The sequence below is a fragment of the Neofelis nebulosa genome, chromosome 15 (genome assembly GCF_028018385.1).
Source record: "Neofelis nebulosa isolate mNeoNeb1 chromosome 15, mNeoNeb1.pri, whole genome shotgun sequence".
Lineage (NCBI taxonomy): Eukaryota > Metazoa > Chordata > Mammalia > Carnivora > Felidae > Neofelis > Neofelis nebulosa.
This window is the reverse complement of record NC_080796.1, coordinates 33,418,265-33,441,495: the sequence shown is the minus strand read 5'-3', so window position 1 is coordinate 33,441,495 and position 23,231 is coordinate 33,418,265. Positions and strand designations below refer to the sequence as shown.

General features: G+C 47.0%; 1 long non-coding RNA gene across 2 annotated transcripts; it reads left to right on the top strand.

The window, feature by feature from the left end:
- Window positions 1-1,466: 1,466 nt before the first annotated feature.
- LOC131495653 (uncharacterized) lies at window positions 1,467-23,016 on the top strand. Of its 2 annotated transcripts, XR_009254047.1 has the most exons (5): window positions 1,467-2,069; window positions 4,043-4,212; window positions 12,740-12,932; window positions 20,610-20,692; window positions 20,841-23,016. It is a non-coding gene; the product is annotated as an uncharacterized LOC131495653 (long non-coding RNA). The 2 variants fall into 2 exon arrangements; XR_009254046.1 differs by lacking the exon at window positions 12,740-12,932.
- Window positions 23,017-23,231: the final 215 nt, after the last annotated feature.

Sequence of the window (23,231 nt, the reverse complement as noted above, 5' to 3'; positions counted from 1 at the left end):
CCTGTTTCGGATTCTGTGTCTCCCTCTCTCTGACCCTCCCCCGTTCATGCTCTGTCTCTCTCTGTCTCAAAAATAAATAAATGTTAAAAAAAAATTAGAAAAAAAACCCAAACATTAAGAGTCAAGTAGAGATCTAGGGGAAACAGAATTTGGGACACATGAAGGATTTGGTGGCAAGGACAGAAGACTGTAAGGAGAATGGGATGCAAAAGAGGGAAGTTCTTTCAGATGTTTGTCTTGGGCATAAAGAAGAAAGAAGATATTATTTTTCAGATTGGAATACTGGATTTTTGCTCTCAGGAACCAAGAGGTTCCTACTCGTTGAATGGGTTTGTGGTTTCAGGGGAGCCCCATCCTGGAACAAAGATGTCTTTCTCGGCTTCATGTTTTAAATTGGGTTAAAAAAAAATCCATACCACGCTAATAATCAATAATCTTGAGAGCCTGGTTCTTGAGAAGGAAAAGGTTTTCTACTTTTCAAGAAGATTCCCTTTCTGTATCTAGAGCAAGGCTTGGGGGTCTGAGCATAGAGCAATGCGTTAAGCCATCATGCTGAGAATAGAGACGTTGACACAAAGGAAGTACCTGTCCTGTAGAAATATTCATCTGGTGCCTAGAGGAGCTTAGAGCAAGACTCAGAAGGGATGAGAAGGGGGTGAGGCACTGTGTGCCCTGCCCACCAGCCACAGATGGGGGTGGGGGGGCAAGGTGGTGGGGTGACAGGAAGTAGAAAGCAGATTTGGATCAGTGGGAGGAGAACCCCTTGTATGCATACCTATACAGGGTATGCATGGCAGTGGAAATGCTGGCAGATTGTGTTTCAGCAGAGGGACGGCCCGACACCGTGGCCCTTGCTTCTTCTCCAGAACTTCCCAGGTGACGCCTGGGGGTGCATAAGGTGGCAGACAATTAAAAGCTAGCATGCCTGTTGAGGGGTGACTGGGTCAGGGGGACCCCTTGGCAGGGTCTCAGAGTAGACAGAGCTGGCGCCAGAGGGAAGGTGAGGCTGAACCCTGGTGGGGCAGGGGTACCGGGGCAGAGGGATGGCCAGACTGCCCAGGAGTACTTGTTAGGCATGGTCTACATGGAAAGAACAGGTCGTGAACATCAGAAACCCAGCTGGACAAGGGGTGGGAGAGGATGTGGCTTAGGGGTCAGCACAGGGGAAAGGCACTTAAAGGTTTTCATTCATAACAAGAGCAAAATGAGTCTCCAGCATATTAAGACCTGTGAAATAGGGCCACCTGGGTGGCTCACTCAATCAAGCATCCAACTTCAGCTCAGGTCATGATCTCACGGTTCGTGGGTTTGAGCCCTGCATCAGGCTCTGCACTGACAGCTTGGAGCCTGCTTCAGATTCAGTGTCTCTCTCTGCCCCTTCCCTGTTTGTGCTCTGTCTCAGTCTCTCAAAAATCAATAAACATTAAAAAAAAAAAAAAAAAAAAAAGATCTGTGGGCGTGCCTGGGTGGCTCAGTTGGTTAAGCAACTGACTGGCTCAGGTCACAATCTCGCAGTTTGCCATTCGTGGGTTTGAGCCCCGCGTTGGGCTCTGTGCTGACAGCTCAGAGCCTGGAGCTGCTTCAGATTCTGTGTCTACCTCTCTCTCTGCCCCTTCCCTGCTCATGCTCTGTCTCAAAAACAAATAAACACTTAAAAGAAAACAACAACAAAAAGATCTGTGAGATAAAATGAAGGGGTTGTAGTCTGGTCCCATTCTTCTCTGGGCTGGTCAGCTCCCTTCCTGAGCACTGGAGTCATGCTGGGGTCTCACTGTGAGACTGACCTGTCGAACCAGACCCCATTCAGACAATGAGAAACTGCCACATGAGAGTAGGTAAGAAGAATCTAGAGCATGTAGTCTAGAGAAAAACAATTCAGGAGTGACACACTACTCAAGGTCCTCCACATTCCTGAGGGCAGACTCAGTGTGTGGACATTACAGGGAGAGAGATTTCAGCTTCAAACCCAAAAGAAATGTTTAATAATTCTGAGCGGGCGTTGGCTGAATCAGGACACAATGCATTCTCTGGAGCTGGTGTCTCCACGCAGAAGCCAGGACATTACTCAGGTAATTCAGGACATCTGCCTGGACAACCTTTAAAATGTCTTCCAACCTTAAGATTTTGTGACTTGCTGAGTGAAATTCTAATTTTATAATTTATGACTCAGGAGAGGCTCTTATTTTGAGTCAGAGTATCTGAGTAGTAAGGCCCCAGCTCCTTAGAGTCAGATAGCCCTGGCTTCTGAGACTGGCTTTGTCACCCACTAGCTGGGTGACCCTGGAAAATTTCTTCCACCTTTCTGAATCTCAGTTTTCTTGTCTATGAAATGGCAATACTTACCTGGTAGGCTTTTGTTGGCATTAAGTGAAAGAATATGATAAAAGATCAAAACAGCAGGTTGTGTGTGTGTATATGGGGTGGGGGGAGGCAGTGAGAGAGAGAGAGAGAGAGACAGAGAGAGAGAGAGAGAGAGAGAGAGAGAGAGAGAGAGAGAGAGGAAGAAAGTACAGGACCTTCGCCATGCTATAAAATCTCATTACTGCCTACTGGTTAATTTTTGTCTTCATAAGACTAACTTACAGAGCACTGGGTTTAAGGAAAAGGCAAAATAGACTCTGACATAGTATGCACAGATTCTGGCTTCAATCCTCTAACAGGGAAGGGGAGGGTCTGATCTGGGGGAGGAAGGGGCAAGAGAAAGTCATCACCTGAGGGCTACAAATAGCCCTGGCCCTGTTCCTGGGTTTCTGGCCACTGGATGAGTATGGCCGTCTAGTTGCCCACCTTACAAGAAAGCAGTGGGGCCGGACAAGCCCCCTGCTTCCCCACGCTGACTGAGGTATGACACTGTATCTGGAATGACCCTTGTTTGTGAAGTGGGCAAGGTTTTGTGGTTTTTTTTGAAGCCTTCCCCACCTCTGTTCTGACACTTCTTCCCCCAGCCCCAACTTCCCCTTACTTTTTCCTGCCTAATTCCTCCTTCACAACTTAGTTCCTTAGAAACACCTCAGTTTGTCAGGGGGCCTGGGTGGCTCCGTCGGGTAAGTGTCCAACTCTTGATCTCGGCTCAGGTCATGACCTTATGGTTCATGAGAGCATGCCCCATGTGGGGCTCTGTGCTGAAGTGTGGCACCTGCTTGGGATTCTCCCTTCCTCTCTCTCAGCCCCTCCCCCTGCTCACGTGCCTGCTCTCTCTCTCTCTCTCTCTCTCTCTCAAAATAAATAAACTTAAAAAAAAAAGAAAGAAACACCTCAGTTTGTTCACAAGGAGGTACAAGTGACTGAAAAGCTGAAAGGGCCACCTCTCCTCAGGGACCTATCTCCTCAGCGGACCCTACAGCATGGGTCGCCGTGGGAGTGAGTGCCGCTGGCACCACGCCAGTGTGTCCCTGCCCAGCTGACGGACTCTGGGCCAGGCCCTCACTGTCTTGAGCACTGGTGGATGGTGGTGAAAACCCAGGCTCAAAGCCTTGCCAGGGGTGGGGAGTGGCCCCCGCTGTTGGAGGAAGTGAGTGGGTCCTGCCTGCGGCCTCAAGCTGACTCAGTGATTCCTGGAAGGTGGTGATGTCATGGTGACATCGCAGTTCCCCACCCCAGCTCAAGTCAACAGGAGAGTTAGTGACGACCGTCTCTCATTGGCTCTGAGCTCTGAGGCCCCCAGTGACCAAGTCCTCCAGATCTTGCAGGCCGCTTAATGCCACCTGCATTAATAAATCCCTTCTCCCAATTTCCACAGCTCGGGTCATCTGTCCCTACCGTGATCCCACATTCTGGGCAGCCTTGGGTGGTTTTAATCAGTTTGTCCCTTTCTTTTTTCCATGTAAATGAATTCACAAATCATAAAAATCACTCCGGGCCAGGCCATGTGCCCCGGGGCTGGGGGAACAAGGAGCCTCCGGCGGTGCCCGCCCAGAAACAGAGCACGTGAGGACGTGTACCCTTGTGTCTTTCTCCGGTTTCACATCTGCCCGTCTTCAACAATGTTAATAGCTCCGAAGGGTCAGGAGCTGTGTGCCTTGATTCCTTTTGTCTCCTCCAGGACTCCCGAATGGGGCTGAGCACGTGAGCCGCTAAAACTGCGTGTGGGGGAGCTAGCTCCCCATCTCATCCCGTCACATCGTGGAGGAAGGGGCGTCTGCAACAAGGGCCCTAAGGCTGGGGAAGGAGGAGATGCCTTTTGCTTCTGGAGGACGGGTGCCATGCTCAAAGGTAACTAAGTCCAGGTGTGGGTGTGGGAAAAACCTCGCTGGACTTGCTGGGGCCCGGGGTGCTTTCACGAAGCCACTCCCTCCTCCCCTGTTCCCCAAAGACCCGACTCCTTGGGAGGCCGAGTGTCAGAGCCGCGTGCGTAAACTGAGTCCTTTGTCACCTGGAGTCTGAATTCCAGCGCCTCCTCGGCGGTTCCTCCCAGCCGGGCTCCAGCGGTTTTCAGGAGGCGGCCCGGCTGGCCTCACGCTGCCCGATGCTGCCTCCTGCAGGCGGTTCTGGGGCACAGCCCTCACGGCCGGGCTCTGAGCGCCTGCCGCCCAAGCCCGAACGGTGGCTTTTCATCACCTGAAGTTGTCAGGGCAGCTAATAGCCCATGAACGTGGAGAGAATGAGGCTTCTCCAAGTGAATTGGGTGTTGAAAGATACTGTGATAAATGGTGGAGGTAGCGAGAGTGACTGATGAAGATTCAAATCTGAAATGAGATGGTGGGGGTAAGGGTGAGGTGGCGCAAGAAGGCACTAATGTGGACTGCGACCTTGCCATTTACATCGAGGCTCACGCCAATCTGAGAGGCAGGTGTTCTGAGCCCCTGCTTAATGAATGATGGAATCGAGTCTTAGAAAGGTTAACTAACATGACCACGGTTACACAAGTAAATGGCGGGGCCAGGGTCTGAACTCAGCGACCCCATAGCTCTGTGACATCTGCTGTCCCATCACCCCGTGCTAAGAGAGCAGAAGCCTGCCCAGGAGGAAGATCTCTTTATCTATGGCGTGAACGGGGTTCTTTGGAATGAAGATGAAATGTTAACAGCATTCTCTTCACTAAGAGTTTTAGCCATAGCCTCTGTGATGGGATTTTAGGGATGCTGGGAAGATCTCCCCACCTGAAAACATCCCCCAACTTGCCCGTCACGTTGCCCAGAATTTCACTATAGGAGAGTCATTCCCTTGATTAGCATTGGCTGCACGGTACTCTCTTATTAACTGAAAACATGATTCCTGGTGGCGGGGGGGCTGGGGGGTGGGAGGGGGTGGTGGCGGTGGAGGGTGTCACATGTTAAGCCCTTACATCTTACCTCAGTGGGGATTAGCTTGTCATTGTATTATCCCTGTGATAGAGAATTGAAGGTGTGGGGAAAGTGGAGGACAAGAATATCTTTGTCCCCAACTACGTGCTTCATCTTCTCCCCCCATTATGCTTCTTTCTTTGACATCACATGGGCCCAGCCATCTTCAAGGTGTCTGTCACTCCTCCATCTAATTGGTCATGCAGTCGAACCTGGCTTACCTCTTAAGTGGTGCTTGACTCTTTTCCTGTGCACACCCCCCAAGTTGATCTCTGGTCAGATTGTTTCTGGCTTGTTCCTGGCTCTGGGCCTTTAATTAAACCTGGGGCAGCAGTAGAAGAGAGCTTTCTAGAATGCAAATCTGATAATGCTGCACCTCCTCTTAAGACCTTCCTCATTGCTTAAGGAGTACAAACTCCTTAGTATTTTCTACAAGCCCCTCAGGACCTCAGTGCTACCCCTCTGTCTAGCACCAGTTCTGTCTCATCTCTGTACATTCCTCCTCCATCCCATTTCTGCTTCATTATCAAACACTTTTCCTTTGTTACCTCGAATGTTCATTCACACCTTCATGCCTTTGCCCACGCTTTGTTTTTGTCCGGAAAGCCTTTCCTCTTCGGTGGTCTCAGCTGGCCACTTCTTGGTGAAGCCATCCCTGATTCTCACCCCCAGCCCCCCAGGAGGAGGTGTTTTATGTCTGTGTCTCCTCCGCGAAGCCTAGATACATAAATGAATGAGTGAATGAGTAAATGGAGTCAGCTGATGAGTGGCCTGTCTGTTTCAAAGGATTTTTGAAACGAATACAAACCGTGGCTGCATTTGTGAATGTTGCTGTGATGCACGGAACGTGTATGTGTGTGCATTGGTGGGTTACAATGGCTCTGTTATGATAAGTGATTTGATGGGCCTTGAACTTACACAAGCAGAATAGTTTCAGAACATTGCCATGGAGACAGATGAGGCCTCAAGCAGCAGGGTACCACTTAGGCAGTGACAGATTTTACAGAAAATGGGCTTAGATACACCTTTCTTGTCAAAAAAAATCCCCCAGCTAATGGGAAGAGTGCTTCAAGGCAGAATGAAACCTTGCACCCCAAAGAATAAAAAGCCCCTGAAGTTAGGAAAACAGGAAGTAACAGGGTAGGAAGAAGGTAAATTCTTAACGATAGACCTAGAGCAAAAGACCAAAAAAAGAGAGTGAGGAGGCTGAAGCCCTACCATGATGTTGGAGTTCCAGATGTTATCAGAAAATGAACAGAGGAAGAAGTTGTTTCAAATATATAATTACGTTAAAGAATATGAGGAGGGAATCCTGTTGTGCGGTGTGATGAGGTATCACAGAGAATATTCAGGACTGGAGAAAACTTGTCCCTGGGGCTTTGGCAAGTTATTAATCATTTATGACATAACTAGAACTAGCATCTTCCAATTCTCCCTAATCTGTAGAGAATGACCTTTCCTGCCCGGTAGAAATGTATTCGTTCAAGGACTAGTTCAAATGGCGCCTCTGCGAGTAAAGCCTTTCCTGAATCTCCAGGCAGGGCTAATAACTTTCTCGATGTGGCTCCTCGGGGCTGCTCTTCTCTCTGTTTATTGCACCCACCACTCTGAAAGTTGCCAAATGATTGTTTTCTATTTCCATCATTCCTTCTCCTTCTGTTAATTGGCAGGTTACTCTAATAAGGAGCTTTCCCATTTTCTGTGTTTGTTTATAGATTTATTTTAGTAAGGGCTCTCATTTTATTCAGTAGATTGTATTCCATTGCCAACCTTGTTTAGCTTGATACTCTGACCGTCTCAGACACGACCAGTGTTCCTTCCAGGATGCTCCCACATCCTTCTGACACGCCCCCATCATCTCAGCACTTGTTGGCAGTCTGATACAACAACATGACTCTGATTCATCTTGTACTTTTCCTGCTGCAGCCTGGATTACCCCTTTCCCCAGGGAGAACTGCTTCCTTTCAGTGGAGGATGGTGTTTAGGAATCAAGATCTGGCCACCTAGTGTGTTTATTGTTAGTGGGGTGTCATTGCTTCTAGACCCTTTTGGTGGAGGGAGCTAGGAAATACATGTATGTGTATGCACAAATATGTATATACACATACTGAAACCTGTAGCTATTTCTATATATCCCTGTATTTATATACTTAAAAAAATAAGCTGATGTTTATACATCCAATTCCATTCCACGTTCATGGTTCTTTATAGTTCTCTCCCTCTTTATGTTTGCAATTCCTTTCTCAACCTGGCTCTCATTATCCTCAATATGTACCTGTTTGCTCAATACGATTACTTATTTGCTTAATATAATCAATCTCCCAATCATACCAGGTGTATCTTTTACCTCCACTCCCTGCCCCCACCCTCCAGCATCCTGTGTCCTTGGGCACCAGTAGGTATGCCATCAAAGGGCCTCCACAAGGAAGCCCTCTCCTGCTGTCAGTACCTGGTGGGGCCATGGTGCCGACTATTCCATGCCAGAAAGGGAAGAGGAAAGGAAGGAAAAGGAAGAAAAAGTCTGTGCTGATTCTTTAACTGAAAGCTAAAAGGAGGGAAAAAGAGATGCCATTTCACCTAATCAGCAAGTGCTTTATCAAGTATTGATTAGTAAGAAAGCACGGACGGATGCATATGGCATGTATGAACTGGTAATAAATTTTGCTTTAATAAATCATCCAATTATTTATGTTTAAACACATTGTTGTCGTCCCTGTCTTCACAAATGCCATATAACCTTGTAGATGGAGTGGAAAACTGATAGGTCAAAGAAACATCCAAAGGGCAATTCACAGTTGGTACAGAACCTCAAGATAGGGACTTCTCTTAGAATTTTGTAGACAAAGTTAAAATTATCCTCTAAAGTTGAAACCCACAACAATCAACTTCAAATGAAATAAGATTAACAACCTTTGGGCGGAATCATCTTGGAAGATAACTTGTAATTGTCTACTGGATACAACCAGGGTGCTTTCCAAATCTCCGCCAAAGAGACTGGAGACCCTTCCAAAACCCATTTGTGTAGTTACTCATTTACCACCAGTCATGTTGATGTCTACCAGGTTTCTTCTCTGCAAAGGTATCATTTCTCTCTTTGGAATTCTGTGTTAGTCTGCTAACTACTGGGGAATATAACAGGGAAGAAAACACAGTCCTCATGCTCGCCAAGTTCATGGTCTGATTGGAGAGACAGACCAGTAACCAGGCCATTTCAGTACGTGGGCTAAGTCCCTTGAGAGGAGTGAGCACCCAGCTCTGACTTCGTGGAGGATATATGGAAAGGTTTCCCAGAAGAAGTGCCATCTAAGCTGAGATTTGAAGGACTTCTAGGAGTTAGCTAAGAGAAGGGTGTGGGAGAAAGGCAGAGAGGAGAGAATATTATAGGATGAGGGGCCACATGTTCTAAGATCTGAAAAAAATGAGAGAGCATGGAAGGCTTAGGGAGTGGCAAGTGGCTCAGTGTGGCTGGAATACCAAATTTGCAGGGGAATGGGGGATATGAGGGATATGAGACTGAGGAGCTATGTAGGGCCAGAAGCATCAGAGGTCTTGGGAGCTGTATTTTGGCTTCGGACTTCATCCTAGAGAAAAGGAGACATCCCTCAAAGGTTTTAGGCAGGTATGTGATGTGATCACAGTCCCATTTTAGAAAACCCCTCTGGCTGTGTGCAGTGAGTTAGTCAACTTGAGGTTAAGGGCACAGTCCCCACAAGTCTGCCCTCACTTCAGACACCAGCCCCAGGTTCGGGGTCCCCAGGATCACCTTTTCTTCATAGCATCTGGCTGCAAATTCAAGGGTTCTCATGACTACCCTCACAGTTGATAATCTGATATTTAGGAAAGTGTTATACTTAGGAGTACACTTTTATTATAATAAACAGATATAAATTGGAATTAGTCAAGGATATAATTAATTGGAATCAGGAGGGTTCCAAACATGAAGCTTCTAGGCCCTCAGGATGCATTACTTCCCAGCATCTCTACATGAATAGGCACAAGTATTGCCAACCACGTTAGTTCATGCAAGCTTTAGTAAGGGAGCACTGTCAGGGTGGAGCCCAGTGTGGGACTCGATCCTATGAACGAGCCCTAATGACTGTAGGATCATGACCTGATCTGAAATCCAAGAGTCAGACGCTTAACCGACTTAACCGACTGAGCCACCCAGGCGCCCCTAGAGTTTTTATTGAGGCTTCATTACCTAGTCATGGTTGATTGCATAATAACTTACATGGTTGAACTTAAGCTCCAGGCTACTTCCCCTCCCTGAAGGTCAGGCTGTCACATGGCCCAAAGCCCCACCCACAATCACTTGGTTGGTCTTTCAGACTCAGCCAGCCCCACTCTGACTCATCTCGTGAGCATAAATGAGGGCCCAACGTTGAGTAACAAAGACACTCCTCTTGCTGTGAAAATTGCAAGTTTAGGGATTTCCTCCTAGGAACCCAGACAAAGGGTAGATCTTTAGGTGACGCCAAATTTCTTACTGTGCACTGTGGTGTGGCAGTTAGATTGGATGAGAGTTAAGTCTGAAAACAGGAAAACCAATTAAGTGGTTGCTGCAGAAATCCAAGAAAGAGAACATGATGGCCTAGACCCAGGAAGAACAGAGAGGATGGAAAAAAGTAAAGGGGTTTTGATACATTAAGAATAGAATGTCAGTACTTGGTGTTTGACTGGGTAAGGAGGTTGAGGGCTGGGGAGGAGACAAGGACTATGGCACAGGTGTCCTGGGCAAATAGCTGGTTTAGGGCTGCTGTTTGCCAATATCTCTTGGCTTCTTGTTTTCCGGATCAATCAGCCTAGCATGATGCTTGGCACATAATAAACATTTAGCAAATATCTGTTGAGTTAAAAAAAAAAAAATGAATGAATGGTCCCATCTTCCAGCAAAAGAGTAAGAGACTGCTGTAAGGGTGCAAGCCATGTTCAACACATGTTTATTGTGCCCTTCTGAACTAAGGCCACAAATTAGCTTACCCAGTTTCTGCAACTGGACATTTCTACCTTCCATGTGGGATGTGTCCTAGGATTGCTTAAGTATGTGTGTGTGTATGTGTGTAATAAGGGGAGTTTCTTTGCAAGTTGTGAATCTTATTGTTTATTTGAAAGCTGGACACACATTGTACTGTATTGGAGAGCCTTGAAGAGGGGTATATGTTTGCCTGGAACAGAACTAGGATGAGTGTTGAGAGGAACGTTCTTTCCCCTCTCTTCATGTTTCCATACAGAGGGAGTTTGATTAGGGTAATACTCTTGGCTTCTCTCTGTCCCTTCCTCTCTTCTCCCTAGTGGTTTAACAATTTAATGAGCCTGGGAAAAGGCACTGAGGGTACCTGGCTCAGTTTCTCCCTGACTCTCAGAATCTGTCTGCCTCCAGAGAGTATAGGTTATCATCAGCTTTCCGCTGGGCACTCGGCTTTGTGGAGCAGGCTCCACAGTGACTCATCCTGGAGGCAGGGTTCGGAAGCCACTCTTACTGTGTACCTAAGTCACACTTCCTGGACCAGGTTTAGTATTACTAAATTCATGGAAGAGGAATGGTATTTGTTTCACACTCTCCAACACTGCTCCCAGCAAAAGAGCGGAAGTCACTTCCATGACCTGTACCCTGTCCCCTGCCCTCATTCCCTGGGTATTGATTTTATGGCTCCCTTACAGCCTGAGTTCCTGTTTGCATTAGCTTGGGCCACCATAACAAAATACTGGGGAGCGTAACAACAAAAATGCATTTTCTCACAGCTCTGGAGTCATTGGGCTTGGTTTCTGGTAAGGCCTCTCTTCCTGGCTTGCAGACAGCCATCTTCTTGCTGGGTCCTCCGGACATGGCCTGTTTTCTGTGCACAGGCAGACAGACAGAAAGGTCACCAGGAGCTCTTCCTTTTCTTATTGGACCCCAGTTCTGTGGAATCAGGGCCCCACCCTTATGACTTCACTTAACCTTAATTCCTGAAAGTCTGTCTCTCCAAATATATTCATATTGGGGGTTAGGATTTCAATATATGGATTTTGGTGGTGGTGGTGGGAAATGTAACAGTCCATAACACTGTTCTTTTAAAGGGCTCTCCCATCTTCTTTCATGATTAGGACATAGTTATATAGACTCTATATAACTGTAAGAATTACTGGATTGTAATTTCAAACTGGTTTTAAGAACCATGAGCCTGGCGCTCAATAATTGCTGTTTGATGCCTTCAGGAATGTGATACCTAGGGTTTGTGTAATATTGGTGTCAGTTGACTTTGGGCATAACACCAAGGGTCATGGATGATATGTTGGCCCTTTGGAGGATAGTATCGGCTGCACCCAGGTGCATCTGAGGAATTTTCCGATGCTGACTGGCGGGTGCTGTTTGTTATGTCGCAAAAGTCTTCCAAGACTGAATGGTTTAAAGCTGGGGGGCAAAAATCACCTTTAGAAGATTGTTCCTGTCTTATTCCCATGTCATTCCTGAAAAGTTCATGCGGCTCATTATGGGTTGTTGTGGTGATAAAAGGGATGAGTTTCTGAATTGGGAAAAATACTAGTATGTGGAAGGAAGGGCTTAAATATTTAAAACTATAAAATGTCATCAAAGTTATTATTCTGATCTGGGCTTTAGAGGTCACCCCGTCTTCTCTCATGATATTGGCAGGCAATGCAATGTTGATATAGCTCCAAAGAATTTGCTAGCCTCTCTGGGCAGCATCCTCTCTGTTGGAAGGCCACAGCCTTGGAATGAGAGCTCCATTGCTGGTCACAGACAGCCCATGGCTTGGGACACAGTTTTAAGGGAGGTCTCAGTGGTGCCAGGTGACAGAAGCGAGAGCAGAGGCTGTGGAGCAGGCAGAACTTAGTTCCAATTCTGCCTCTGCTGTTGTAACTTTCAGCACATAACTCCACCTCTCCGAGCTTCTCTGAGCTGCTGTTTTCTGTTCTGTAAAATGGGAATAACACCACAGAATACCGTTATCAGGATCAAACAAGATGGCGTACTTAGGTGTGCCCCATGCCTTGTTGACATTAACGTGTGAGATCCTTTCTCTCAGACCAACCTGATTGCGTTGGGAACTACAAGGCTTGGTGCCCACTTGTTAATGATGTTCATTTTCTCCACAAGACCTGCTCTGACCTCCAGAACCCTGTGGAAGGTCTCTTCCAGACTCTCCACCTTATCACCTGCCAGGCTCATATCCTGTTTGCTGAGTGAGCTTTCTGTCTGAATCTGCATTTTACTTCCTCAGCTAGACTGGCCTCTCTTTCACAGCCTCTCTTTCATATCTGGTCTATGTTTCATTTTCGAATCCTAGCACAATGCCTCTTTGCACATAGCACTGCTCAAAAAATAGGGATTGGCTGATATTTCGCCTACTTTTGTCTCCTCAACATTGCCCCAGGGTCATGAGCTGAACTCAGACTACTACATAAGGCGTTACTACAAAGTAACAACATGTTTATTCCTTTATCTGTTTATCTAGCAGCCCAACCATGACTCACACATCCAAATGAGGCTGCTGCCTTATAAGGAGGCACTTTGAAGGCTATTATTCCAAGGAGCCTGCCACCTCCCGAAGCATTTTTAGAACTCCTGCTTTGAATCACTACCAGTGTCAAGATGGTGAATCCTCACACCTCCTAGGAGCAGTTATTTTTGGAAACAATGAAAGTCAGGTTGGCCAAGTTTGGTAAGTATGGTCCTTCAGGGGGTGGGTGAGTGTGGAGAAGGAGGCAACCTGGGCATTTCTAATGTGTCAAGCACTTTGCATTCACTCTTATTTTATTCTTAATAACATTTCTGTGAGGCAGGTGTTATTATTACCTCCATTTTACAGACAAGGAGTCTGAGGCATAAAGTGCACATTCTCTATACAGGAATATCATGGCTTCCCCCCTCCCTGCCCCCATTACTAAGTTAGCATTAGGAGGCCAGGAAGCAGGCAGGACAGACATACGTAAGTGACCTTTCTGCACCCAGGCAGAGATGAGGAACAGGGGCGTCTTATCTAAAGACAACAAAGCCAAGAACAGTGACATTTGCACTGGTGGGGGCGGGGAAGTTAAGGGCAATGCAGGAACCCTGGAGGAGAGGGGAAATGGGTCCATGCAAGCACCTGTAGGGCATCTCTGGGAGAGATCAGACAAGAGGGGACAGGACTGACTGGTCCAGGACTGGGGACTCATGAGCAGGGGAAGGATGGTGACCAGAATTCCTAGCTGAAGGAATTCCTTTTGGGCCTCTCTTTTTCACTTTTTAAACATGGTGTTCATGTTTGCTGACTGTAAGAAGGGCTCGAGTTCATTGTGGAAAACTTGGAAAATACAGAGGAGTATAAAGAAGATAAAAACGATCTGTAGGTGACCCCTCCTCCCCAAGATCTCAGGCTTTGGTAAGACACAGCCACTGAGCCCATCAGCGCACACGAGGTTATTTATAAGCTCCTGGCTTCTCACCCACCCACTCCCCTCTCTGCTTGGGCTTGGGAGGCCTGGGGCCAGGACATTCCCTTGCAGCCTACACAGGCTGCTATATAAAGTCCTGCTCTTCTAGGGGCTGGATCAGGACGTTCCTTATCTCTTTGCAGCAGGGTTCTGATAATGCGCCCAGTTGGCTGGCACTCTGAGCCGCGCCTGGGCTCTGGCTGCTGTTCCTGGGGCCTTCAGCCCCCCCATGGTTGTCTGTGCTGGTTCCCGCTGAGACTTGGCCAAAGACACTAACTGAAACCTTCAATGTAGCAAGTTGTTTGCTCGTTGCATTAAAGGGCAGCTGCCAGACAGCTGAGTTGAACTGGATGGGTTTGGCATGAGTGATGGGTGTGTCCAGCACATGCAAGATCCATGGTCAGTGTCCCCCTCCTGAAGCAGCTGTGCCTAACCCCCACTCTCCCAGCCCCCGCCCTGATTTCCCTCTCCTTCCTCTTCATTAGTGCTTGGCTCAGTATTTTCTTCTTCCATATGGCTTCTGCAGGCAAAGGCCTTCCGTGGCTGGTGGCCTGCCTGTCTCTGTTCCAGAATTCTGGGCTGGACTTCTCCCTAATCGATGGTGGACCATAGCAAACGTCCTCTCTCTGCCTGGAAAATAAGTTTTGCCAAAGGAAGTAGAACCATCTTATTGCTACAAGTTGGGGCAGAGGGGAGTCAAGAGAGACATCCTGAAAAAATGCATAGGCTTTTGCATTTGCATTTGCATAGAAGGTGGAGGAGGGACTGCAAAGTATTCCCCAAACTGAGAAGGCACTTTGAGACTGAAAACACGAAAGGAGGCCACGCCATACAGTTGATATAGACTTTTATTCAGGGTAACTTACTGATGGGGGGGGGGGGGGGGGTGCGGGGAATCAGGCAGATGGTGATCCGGCTGCAGAGTTATTCTCTGCGAAATCTGGACCTTAATCTACAGATTTTATAGAACGAGGGAATGTGCCGAAGGACACTGTAGTGAGACCAAAGGGTTTGCATGCACCTAATTGACATCTAACATTTAATTAGATCTCACGGCACCACCTGTGTATCAAGAAAGGGAGAGATACATTACCTTGAGCAAACTTACAGAGGGCCAAAGCTAGCCTCCCTCCATCTCAGCCTTGGTAGGCATTTTAAGGAATGTATATTAATCTCCTAGGGGCCCTGGAACACATGGAGGGGGACGGGGTCAGTGAACAAGATAGAGGGTAAAGATGGGCTCAGTAGTGTTTGCTTTCCTATAGTGTTAAATCAGACACAACCAGTGTGAAATCCTAGCTCCCTCGCTTAAAAGGATGTGTGATCTTAAGCAAGTTATGTATCTCCTTTGAGGCTGAGTTTTCTCATCTTTAAGATGTAGAGTATGATATCTCTAAGAACTCCTGCAAAAATGAAATAAGAGGTCATGTATAAAACACAGGAAACATATTTTAGGTGGTATTATGATAGTTATTATAATTTTTGTTAATAATATTTTTATTTATGATCATTTGGATAAGAGAGAAGTGATGGCTTCTGTTTTCCCCTTTTAGATTCAACAGAGAAATTCTTGACCTTGGTTCTTAAGAAACCTGTTTAGGCAAAAAAGGTACATGTTTCTATTGATATTTAAATGAGGTTTTTCAAGTTCTGAGAGAATCCTCTTTTTTTTTACACTTTTTTTTTTTTGAGAGAGAGGGGGAATGTGTGAGTGGGAGAGAGGTGGGGGGGGGGAGAGAGAGAGAGAGAGAGAGAGAGAGAGAGAGAGAGAGAGAGAGAGAGAGTCTTAACCAGGCTCCACGCTCAGCCCAGAGCCCAACATGGGGCTCCATCCCACGACCATGAGATCATGACCTGAGCCAAAACCAACAGTCAGCCACTTAACCGAGTCGTCCAGGTGCCCCCTTAGAGAATCCTTTCAAAGCAACATCTGGGCCCTGAGGAGGTCCTGGTTCACCTTTGTATTAGCCTGTGAGAATCAGTCAACTTTATACAAAAGGGAAAGTCATTGTACTTATGGCTTAGTCTAAATTTAGTAGCAAAACATTCCTGCTATAGGGGTGCCTGGGTGGCTCAGTTGGTTAAGCGTCCGACTTCAGCTCAGGTCATGATCTCTCTGCTGGCAAGTTCAAGCCCCGCTTCAGGCTCTGAGCTGTCAGCACAGCTAATAAGCTGAAGCCTGCTTCCGATTCTGTGTCTCCCTCTCTCTCTGCCCCTCTCCCGTTCATACTCTGTCTCTTTCTCCCAGAAATAAGTAAATGTTAAAAAAATAAAAATAAAAAAACCCACATCCCTGCTGTAAGCTACAAGGGACATCAAAATGGAATGATTACGTATGAAATATCAATAGTGAAAATATAACTTCTCAGAACATAAAAGATACAATTAAAGCAGTGTCCAGAGAAGAATGCATAGTGAGACTCTTTGTGTCAACTTGACCTGGCCATAGGATCAGGGCCCACATAGGGCCCAGCTATTCTGTCAGACATTATTCTGAGTGTTTCTGTCGGGTGTTTGTGGATGAGATTAACATATGCATTGGCAAACTGAGCAAAGCAGATTGTTCTCCCCAGTATGGGTGGGCCCCATCCAATCTGTTGAAGGCTTGACTAGAATAAAAGGTGAAGAAAGAATTCTTTCTCTCTGCCTGCCTGTCTTTGAGCTGGGACATCATCCTCTTCTGCCTTTGGACTTGTACTTGTACTAGAACTCACACCACCAGTGCTCCTGGGGCTCCGGCTTGCTGCCTGCCAATCTTGGGACTTCTCAGTCTCTGTAATTGTGTGTGCCAAGTCCTTAGAATAAATTTCTTTTATATATTTCTTTTTAATTTTTTTAAATATTTATTTATTTTTGAGAGTCAGAGAGAGACAGAGCATGAGCAGAGGAGGGGCAGGGAGAGAGGGCGACTCAGAATCCGAAGCAGGCTCCAGGCTCCAAGCTATCAGCACAGAGCCCAATGCGGGGCTCGAACTCACATACCGCGAGATCATGACCTGAGGTAAAGTCGGGTGCTTAACTGACTGAGCCACCCAGGTGCCCCATAAATTTCTTTTATATTGATATAAATCAGTATCCTATTGATTCTGTTTCTCTGGAGAACCCTGACTCATACACATAGTCTAATAATAAATTAATAAAAAATTAAACAGGAATGAAAAATGAAATACGCATCCCACTGAAGTAGTTAGAAAAAAGGCCATAAACCTAAGGAAAGCAGAAGGAAGAAATTAATAAATGTTAAAGCAGAAATGAATAAATTATAAAACAAAAAAGTTTTATAATTAATAAATTATAACAAGTAGCTAATAACTAAATTTAAAGCTAATTCTTTTTTTTTTTTTTTTTTTTTAGTTTATTTATTTATTTTGCCAGAGAGAGAGAAAGAGAAGACACATGCACATGCATGAGCAGGTAAGGGATGGGCGGAGGAGAGGGAGAGAATCCCAAGCAGGCTCCACGCCCAGCCCAGAGCTCCACTTGGGGCTCGATGTCATGACCGTGAGATCATGACCTGAACCAAATCAAGAGCGGGTCGCTTAACTGACTGAGCCACCCAGGCGCCCTAAAGCTAATTCTTTTAAAAAGCAATAAGATTTATAAGATTTATAAATTGTCGGCTGGGGTGCCTGGTGATTCAGTCAACTGAGTGTCCAACTCTTGATCTCAGCTCAGGTCTTGATCTCAGGGTTATGAGTTCAAGCCCCGCAGTGGGCTTCATGCTGGGTGTGAAGCCTGTATAAAAAAGGAAAAAGAAGAGAATTATAAATTGTCAGATAACTTTGTCAAGAGAAAAGAAGGAAATAGCCACAAAAAAAGAAATGCTAAGGGGATAACAACCACAGAGGAATAGAATCAAAAGAAACCTTAGAGACTATATTGCTCAACTCCATGTAAATACATTTAAAAACTTGTGTTGTAAAAAAAACCTGACGTTACTCAAAGAGAGCTCTGGTCTTTCTCCTTGGCTCCTGGGAGATAAGCTCCAGGACCTTGGAATGTCCTGCCTGATAAGAATGTCTTTCTTTACTGGGACGGGGGGGGGGGGGGGGGGGGGGGGGGGGGGGGCTCTCAGGCCACACGAAACAGTTTAACAATGTGATTCAGGACAGGAGCTTTGGGTTACATGCTATTCACTCTATCCCTGCTCTGCTCTAAACGTCAGCTCCATGGGCAGTCAGTCCCATCTTGTGGTTGAGCTCCAGGAGAAACTCTGGACACTCAGGTGAGCTTCCCTAGCTGTCACTACTCTGTATGGTTGCATGTGCCCGCTGGGGAGAGCAGTGCTGTCCGTGGGTCCATCAGGAAGGCTGGAGGCTCAGTGCTCAGAAGTTTCCTGGACTCTGCCCGGCACGCATCTTGCACCTCTTTCCTTGGCTGGCGTTAATCCTTTCACTGTAATGAACTGTAACGACGAGTACAACAGCTTCCAGTGAGTTCTGTGGGTCCTTCTAGCAAACTGTCAAACCTGAGGGTGGTCTTCGGAAACCCCTAAGTTTGTAAAGCCTGATATATTGGATAGTTTTCTGAAAAAATGTAATTCTCTTCAATCTGAATCAACATCATAGTCAATGACATATTCAATGTTAGTTTTGCCTTAGTTAACCTACAAATTAAAAGAAATCGCAATAAAACAAGTAGTTCATATGGAAAAAGAAGGTGAAAAGTGAATGGGAAACTAGCCCTAGATGTTATAATGCATATTATAAAACTACAGTAATTAAAATAGTGTAGGACATCTTGCAGTTGGAACAAAATAGGAAATCCAGAAATAGACCAAAACCTATTGGGAATTTAGTTTATGATAATGGTGGCATTTCAAATCATTGGGAAAAAAGATGAATTATTCAATAAATAGTGTGGAGACAACTGAGTAGCCATCTGGAAAAAAATTAAGTTGGATCTATACCTCACTTCTTATATCAGGAAACATACCAGGAAAGTTCAGTGATTTAAATTTTTTCAAGTGCAATAACAAACTGTGGGAGATTATGAAGCAATCTAGGCCTGAGCCTGGGTGGCTCAGACGGTTAAGTGTCCGACTTCAACTCAGGTCATGATCTCATGGTTCGTGGGTTCGAGCCCCACATCGGTCTCTGTGCTGACAGCTTGGAGCCTGGGGCCTGCCTCAGATTCTGTGTCTCCCTCTCTCTCTGCCCCTCCCCCACTCACACTCCCTCTCTCTCAAAAATAAATAAACATTAAAAAAAGAAGTAATCTAATAACTATTTTGGAATGGGGAAGAAGTTTCAAAGTATGACATAAGATACAAAAGCCATAAGGAAAAAAATGGATAACTTCTACTGCATTAAAAATTATGTATGGAAAGCCAGCAAGCAAATTCTACAGAGGAATGCTAAACCAGGAAAAATATGGTGATACGTAATAATACATATAAAGACCTTTCACTAGTCAATAAGAAAAATGACCATATAATAAGAAAATAGGCAAAAGATACGAACAGAGTTCACAGAAAAGGAAACAAATGATTTTATAAAAGGATGCTTCATATTACGTGTAATAAGAGATATTATAAAATAAAACTACAGAGAAATAATATTTACTGTTTTCCACGTACCAAATTGACAAAGATAAAAAAATTTATTTATACATTCTGCTGGTACAGGCCTGGGGAACAGAAAGTCTTATATGTTGCTTATGGGATGTTGAATCTGTGCAGCATTTATGGATGGCAAAAAGTCACAAACATATATACCAGTTGGCTAATGTTCTACTTCTAGGAATTTATCCTAATCACTTTTGGACAAAATAAAGTATGTACAAAGTTATTCATTGCAGCATTGTTTGTAAGAGTAAAATATTGGAAACCACCAAAATGTCCATCCAAGAAGGATCATCTGAATAAATTATGGTGCACTGAGCCAATGGAATACTATGCAACCCTGAAATAGACCAAGGAAACTCTTTATGTACTAACAGGGGAATGAGCTACTGATCCACTGGGAAGTGAAAACGATAAGGTGTAGAACTATTATGTGCAAAGCAGTGCATATCGTTTCCGTAAAAGAGGAAAGAAAAGAACATCCATTACAGTGAAAGCTCCTATGTGTTGTTTAAGCCCACCCCCATCCTATGAAGAAGGTACTATGATTGTGTCATACTCTGCAGATGGGGGTAACTGGGGTACAGAGAGGCTGCCCAAGGTCATGTATCAGTTGGTATTGGGCAGTGCTGGGTCTCAAACTCAGGCAGTCTGGCTCCAAGGTTTGTCCTCTTCCCACGTGCCATGTTTCTTTATATGGATACATGTGCATATTTGCTTGCATATTCATAAGCGATCTCTGGTGGCTAAGGGAAAGATATGAGAGTGTATAGTGTATTTCACTGTATTCCCTTTTGTGCATTTGGCTATTGGACCATGTGGAGTATTATCTACTAATACATTTAAAACAATTACATTTCTGATTGGGAGCAGAGTTCAGGGGAGGGGATATATCGCACAGGACCCAGGTTCCCTGAGGCAGATATAAAGTTCCATCCTGGGTACTAAGAACTGAGTGTCTCTGTCTGCCATGCTGGGGAAACCACATAGCCTCAGTACGACTCGAATCCCTCATGGGGCCTTCATAACAGTGGTGGGTGGAGGTGAGCAAGGAGATGCCCAGGTTTTGCCTATTGGAGGGCTGAACCAGCTTGCCCTGCCTCATGCTGAGTTTGGGTCCAAGATCACAGAGGTGGGCATCGGATGGGCATCAGGCTGGGCCCTCTACTTGGGTCTCTACTGTGACCTGAGGTGAGACATGTCTTCCCATATGCCCCCTACAACAGAAGTTTGCTTGATTTTTGCCTGAGGGCTATCAGCACTGTCTGGCCAGGCTTGCTTGACAACCTCAGGGCAGGGGGGATGGGACAAGGTCTATTTTTGGTGATGCAGATGTTTCTGCACAGGAAAGTATCCTTGGGAACAGAGGTGGTGCTGTGCAGAGGCGAGCCTTCAGGGTTTCAAGTGCTTGGACCTCGCCCAGCTCTGGGTAAGTGGTCTGCATAGCTGTGCTGGGGCATCACCAGCAGCCAAAGAGGGAGGGGCTGTGGGGCTGGAGAGACTCATGCTTCCAACATCCGCTCACCCGGAGAAGATTTCCTTTCTCTGCCTGTTCCTTTCCTTTTGCCTGGGCTCAGCCGGGTGCCGGGAATTGAGATGGTGTCAGGTGACAAGAGGCCACCTTCCCTGCAGCTGGCCTCCTCCTCAGGCTGTGATGAAGGAGTCAGAATACCTGCAACGGCCACACAACCACGATGACCGCAGACTCCCCAGCAACCACAACTGCAGCCACCACACTGTGGGGCCATATGACCAACATCAGCAATTGCTACGGTAAACTGCAGCAAGCACACAAGCACACAACAGCAGTCGCAACCACCCCATCTGCACGACCACACAACACCCACACAAGCACCGCGACCTGCAGCAACCACTGCGTCAGTGGCCATTTATCAACTCTGTCTCATGTTCCGACTTGAGACCCGGAAAGGGAGGTCTGCCATGCCTCCCAAGACAGATCAGCAGAGGCCTGGGAGGCTTCTTGGACCTTTGGGTGGGAATGAGCCGGTGGGAACTTGGACCAGGTGAGTTGGGTTTATGACGTGGACTCCTCTGTCTCTGAGGGGAGGTGTGGTCCCTTGAGGACTTCCAAGTCAACTTGGCTCTAAGCCCTAGAGGAGGGGGCATCTTTCTCACTCCCTTTCCTGAAAGACGGGGGCACCTGTCTTATTTTCCTTCCTGGGGACCCCCTGTGATGCTCAGTGCTGAACTCTGAGCATAAATGGTACTTTCTGATTGGAGGGGATGGGACCGAGCAGCCAGCTTTCCTCTCATTACGGCGTCCTATTTCCCGTGCATCACCGGAAGGAGTGGGCCTCTGGTCATTTGAAAACCAGTCTCCACGAGGGGGATGGAGGCAGCAAGTTCTTGACCAGAACCTGCCATGTACCATCAGTACAATCCCGTAGAAAGCCTCTTTTTTTTTTAAAGTTTATTTTTGAGAGAGAGAGAGAGACAGAAAGAGAGAGAGAGACAGAGACAGAGCAAGAGCTGGGAAGCAGCCAGAGAGAGAGGGAGACACAGAATCTGAAGCAGGCTCCAGGATCCGAGCTGTCAGCACAGAGCCCGATGAGGGGCTCAAACTCATGAGAGGTGAGATCATGACCTGAGCCGAAGCCAGATGCTTAACTGACTGAGCTACCCAGGCTCCCGAGAGTCTCTGTTCTATACAGCCCAGCACTGGTGCTGGCTGTCCAGCTCAGTGAAAGGCATGGTCGAGATAGGACTGTGCACAGAGAAACTATTCAGACTCTCAAGGCAGCTGGTGCCCTGATGGAGGGAGTGCCACCGACAGCCATGGCCACAGTGCCTGGGGAGGGGTACGCTGATGCTTGGGGCTCTGAGGAAGGCTTCCCAGAGAAGGTAGAGCTTGATCCTGCTGTAAAGGAAGGATTTCACTCACCCAATAGAGAGAAAGAGAAGGCATTCCAGGAAGGGGAACAACATGAGCAAAAGCCCAGAGGCTTTATGAAATTTGGTGGAGTCACTGAGTGGTGGGAGGTAGGAGGGCAGGAAGGAGGACGTAGGAAGGTGGAGGAGGTCAGAGGCTGGAGGGGGAGCATCTTGGGATGCGCAGTCCTGTGGGCAATGGAGACACTGAAGGTTTTTCTGAGAGATGGGCAGCAACATATACCAGGCAGCATCCCAGGATGACTTTTTAGCGGCCTTGTGTGGGCGGCTAGTGTGTTGTGCTTAAGGGTGTTGTGGGAGAAACAGGTTAGGTGCAGTGAGAGGCTGGGACTTGGACTCAGTATCCCCAGTGGGAGTGGAAGGTAGGGCAGGAGTGGGCAGGAAGGACACGAGAGAATAGACAGGGTCTCACAGCAGCCTGGGTGAGTCAAGGCAGGGTGAGTCAAGGATGATGGCTCCAAGGGATGGTGTTTGGGCTACTGAATGGGGGTACTCAGTTCGTGGGGAGAGATGTTGTGCTTGTGCAGTACTGGAGGTAGGGCTGTGACCGTGGGGGGAAGTCCAGGAGGCGGCTGGCTATGCAGCCCAGAAGAAAGGGGTGATGTGGGGTGCAGTTAGGCGGCGACACTAGAAGAGAAGGGACCAGGGGTGAAAGAGTGCCAGAGAGAGAAAAGCAGAGGGGCGGGTAGAGAACCGGGACCCAGCTGCAGGCACAGGAGAGAGTGTGAGAGTCTGAGGCCAAGGGGAGGTGAGGGGGAACCATGGCCAGAAGCCTCAGTCTGGAGAGTGAGGCTCCAGCTGCCTGGGTGCCACAGAGGCTCCCTCTCGCTTCAGTGCCTTCCCCCCCCCCCCCCCCCCCGACTGCCTTCTGCTTCATGGCAAATGTCTGCTCCTTATGTGGTCACACTTGTTTACCTGTCTGTGTGGCCCACTTCCCCGGGAGCCCTGAGAAGGCTGTACCTCTGTGTCCAGTGAAGGAAAGAACTTACCTGGCAGGTGGGACAGGCCCTGAGGTCTGGGTAATGTGTGTCTCCTCAGGGGTAAAAAATGTCCCCTCA